This window comes from Canis aureus, chromosome 11 (assembly GCF_053574225.1).
Source record: "Canis aureus isolate CA01 chromosome 11, VMU_Caureus_v.1.0, whole genome shotgun sequence".
Classification (NCBI taxonomy): Eukaryota; Metazoa; Chordata; class Mammalia; order Carnivora; family Canidae; genus Canis; species Canis aureus.
The window spans coordinates 43,276,062-43,280,492 of record NC_135621.1 but is presented as its reverse complement, the minus strand read 5'-3'; the positions used below and the strand labels follow the sequence as shown (position 1 = coordinate 43,280,492).

General features: G+C 39.2%; 1 non-coding gene across 1 annotated transcript; it reads right to left on the bottom strand.

Annotated features, from left to right (window-relative positions):
- Window positions 1-2,118: 2,118 nt before the first annotated feature.
- On the bottom strand, window positions 2,119-2,226 carry LOC144324457 (U6 spliceosomal RNA). Its single transcript, XR_013389964.1, has one exon. It is a non-coding gene; the product is annotated as a U6 spliceosomal RNA (small nuclear RNA).
- Between the last annotated feature and the right edge of the window lie 2,205 nt (window positions 2,227-4,431).

Sequence of the window (4,431 nt, the reverse complement as noted above, 5' to 3'; positions counted from 1 at the left end):
GTATACAATGGGGTTCAGGTTTGGGGCATGGAACATAGTGAGGGGAACTGAAGTTTGTTGATTTCCAGGTTCCAAGATTCATAAAAATGACTCAGCCCCAAATATAAATACTTTTGTCTCAGCTCACTAGCTAATGTGGAGGACTATGCCACCTCCAAATATGCTGCTTTGGTATAATGAGAATCAAGAAGCCTTTTAAGAGTTTCTCTCATCTGACTCAAAGCAGAAGCTTCTGAAAATGAAAACTGCTCCAAATCCCCTTTTCCCAGGGAAGCTCTATGGCCATTTAGAGGATGGAAAGTTTGGCCCCAAAGTGGACCTGCACAAACAAACCTTGCTGAGAGGGCCCTCCTTTTCCATCAGTTTCTCCCATATAGTCACCCTCTCATAGTCTGCAGCCCCTAGAAACCTAACAACCCCTTTCCCTTTGTCTTGTCACTTACCTACAAATTTGTCATTCTTTGTTAAGATGCCATGTAAGTCCACGTCAGCACCACCCCTTTCAGTCGCCCATCACTGAGTTTCTCCCACCCATATACATACTGTTCATATTAATAAATTCTGTTTTTCTCTTGTTCATATGTCTTTTGTCAGTTTGTTTTCAGGTTCTAGCTGGAGAACCAAGGTGGGTAGAGGGCAAAGATTTCCTCCCTTCCCTACACTAGCACCAAAGACAGTACCGAATAAAAATACCTGTGCCAAGTAAGTAGCTACAGCTGCCCCGGTCTGAAATTCCACCAGGTGCAGAGCCCAGGTGAAAGCCATTCCATTCAAGCAAACCTGAAGTCTCGAGAGTTCTATGTGTGCACTATTAGGCAGGAAAGCACCACATCTGCCTCAAGTGTCTACTTACCTTGTGATATCTTGTACAGCAATGTCTTAACTGTGCAAAATTTGTAGTCTCCTGTGCTCTCGGTGGTTTCAGTGTTCTTACTGCAGCATGGGTCTTCAGGAGAGCAACTACCTCAGAACATATGTAGCAGCCATTCATTCACAAATACCACATCTCCCATAGAAAGTACCATTTCTTTTTGTTATTAAATTGTGGATACGGAGAGCACCATCCCTTATCATCCCTTATCAAATAGTCACAAAACACTACAACTGCCCTCCTGAAGAGTAGTCATAAGTTTTGATTATTTCTCTTCTATTCTCTGTATTTGTCTCTTTCTCACCTGTGTATACATTCTCCCCATCCCCTTTGGCCAGAACAATCTTTTATGGATGTAGCTGTATAATTTACACATGATACATAGATATTAAGTGTTCATTCTGAAGAGTTTTGTCAATTGTATATACCTGTTTAATCACCATCTGAGGAAATAGAAAGTATTTCCAAAACCCCAGAAAACACTCAAACTTCTTTCTAGTCAGTTCTACACTATTTCCACTAAAATAAAACAAAACAAAACAGAACAGAACACAGGTTTCTAACACATAGGTTTGTTTTCCTTTTATTGAAATTCATACAAATTGCATCACAAAATTTGTGCCTTCTTGGTCGGGGGTGGGGAGCTTGCTATAATGTTTTTGAAGTTGATCTAAATTGTGTGTGTCAGTAATTCATTCCTTTTTACTAAGAAGCATTCCACTGTATGACTTTACCACAGTGTGTTTATTCATTTACCTGTTGACAGTTATTTGGGTCATTTCCAGTTTGAGGCAATTATGAATAAGGCTACTAGGAACATTCTTCTCTAAGTCCTTTTGTAAACATATATTTACTTTGCATAAATTCTATAGTACTCTACTGGTGTGACACCTGGAAGTGAAATTTCAGGGTCATGGGGCAAATTTAACTTTATGAGAAATTGCAAAGGAGTTTTCCAGTGTGGTAGTTGGACATTTCTATACTCCAGCCAGCAATAGATGAGACTTCTGGTTGCTTCTGATACTCATTAACATTTGTTCTGTTAGGTTTTTTGATAAGAACCCCACTAATGTATGTGAAATGATATCTCATTGTGGTTTGAATTTGCATCCCCTGATTGCTAATGATGTGGAATAGTTTTCCATGTGCTTATTGGCTATTTTGCATACATTTTTGTGAAGTATTTGTTCAAGTGTGGGGTTTTATTTTTTTGGTCATTTTAAATTGGGTTGTTTGTATTTTTTCTTATGAATTATTTATGCATTTTGCAAATCTGCATTCATCCTTGTGCAGGGGACATGCTAAGCTACTCTGTATTCTTCCAATTTTAGTATATGTACTTTCAAAGCAAGCACAGTTCTTTATGTATTTTGGATTCAATTCTTTAGTTAGATATAGGTACTGTAGATATTTTTTCCAAAACTATTATTTTTTAATGAGCAATATCAAGTACATATCATAACCATTCTCTGGAATAGCTATACCCAAACATTCGAGTGACAGATATACCAGGCAGTTATTGCCATCACAAAAAATTTGGTAATAAAAAACTATCCTAAAACATAGCAACTTAAAACAATAAGCATTTATATAACAACCAAGGGTAGAGGTCAGTTGAGGTCAGCTGACCTAGGCTGGATTCAGCTGAAGTATCTTGGCTGGGATTGTTCTGCTCCATGGGTCTCCTATTCTCCTTCTGGAATCAGTAGGTGGGCGCAGCCATTTTCTTCTCATGGTGATGGCTGAGGCACAAAAGGACCAGCAGAAACATGCAATGCCTCTTAAGTCTGAGACTCAGACCAACACTGTGTCACTTTCACATCTACCTGTGGACCAGAGCTGAAGTAAGAAATGTGTCTGGCCCACAGTTAGTGACCTTTGTAAAATTACTTGATTAACTGCATAGATACAAGGAGGAGTGAAGAATGGGAATTAAATCTGCTGCAAACCTGTAAAAATCATAAGTTTATAAATACATTTTTAAAGAATATGTGATAGAAAACAGACATTAAGAATAATTCACAGAATATTTTGCCCTCATTCACTGTCTTACTGAGCATTTGATTTCCCTCCCTAGGCCCAGTTTATTCCATTTAGAATTCAACTAGTCCTAAAACCATGCATTTATGAATTCGTGAATTTATTTAATAATTATTTAGAATATTTTGTCTATGCCAGGTACTGTATGCTAGATTCAGAACCACAACAGTGAAAAAAAGAGGCAGAAATTATGAAGTTCAGAACTGGACACAGACAACTGGGTAGGAGATTTCATTCAGTAGGATACTATGGGAGTCCATTAGAAGGGCAGTTTCCAGAATTCTGGTGTGAAGGGAGGTTTTACAAAGAAAATGACATCTAAGCCAAAGCCTAACCAATACATGGGAGTTAAAAAGGCAAAGGTGGAGAAGAAGTATATTAGCCTGTGCAAGAAGTGATGGAGGGCAAACTGGCTTGGAAGTGAAATAGTTAGATGCAGCCCAGAGTTTGAGTGGAGAGGTGACTATGGCCACAGAATAAAGAGTAGATCAAAGACATGGAGAAAGAGGAGGCAGGGAAGCCACTGCAGTGTCTAAGCTACAGGTGATAGTTCAACAACCAAGGGTGGATGTAGCAGGGGTGGAGAGATGGGGATGGATTTCAGTGACATCTTGGAGTCCCAGTGAGGGGGCATGGAGTTTGATTCCATGGAGAATGAATGGAGAGTGAGAGAGCAAGTTTAATGCCCAAATTTCTTGACTAGTCAAATTGATGGTTTTACATTTAATGAAATAAGAGCCAGAGGAAAGGGTCACATTGGGCTGGTGGGAGAAACAGATCAATAAATTTTATTCTAAAATATTGAGTTACCTGGGTTGAAAGGTGAACTGAGGCATAGGAAATATTTTAAGAGTTTATATGAGCAAAAATCAATTGAAATCACGTATCATCTAATCTAGAATACAGAAAGAAGGTCCAAGGAATTGTATAAAAAGGAAGACTTATATGGGCAGAAGGAAGCTGGAATAAGAAAGATGGAGAAGAGGCATATCAGCATGTGCAAGGTTATGGCAAGGTTACTTTTCTTTGGGGGATGACAGGCATTTCTCTGGTAGATTACTTAATTAGCATTGGTGAGATTATTCCTGATCAACTGGTTTAATATTCCATTTCTGGGAGAGCTGAAACTATAATGAAATTAAGTCTTGGTTTGGTGACAGGGGGCTTAGCATAAGCGACTCCGTTTGGGGTCTATTGTCTTATTTTTAACACTTGTGAGATATCTAGGAGGCACTGCCTTCCACTTAGCAGTAAATATGAACCTGAAATTTAGTAGAGAATTTAGGCCTGGTCACAAGTATTTGTAGGTCGCAAGTATTGTCAGAATTGAACATCAAGGGAGAGGGTGCAAATGCTCATGGAGAATATACAAAGTAAGAGAGCAGATGGTGAAGAATATCAGTCAACAGGTCAGCAAGGAGAGGGTGGACAGGTGAGAGGATCTTGCCAGGGAGGCTAAGAATGTGCAGCCTAAGCCATAGGGAGGAAGACTATGGAGGAAGGGTGTATGTGCACCTGCA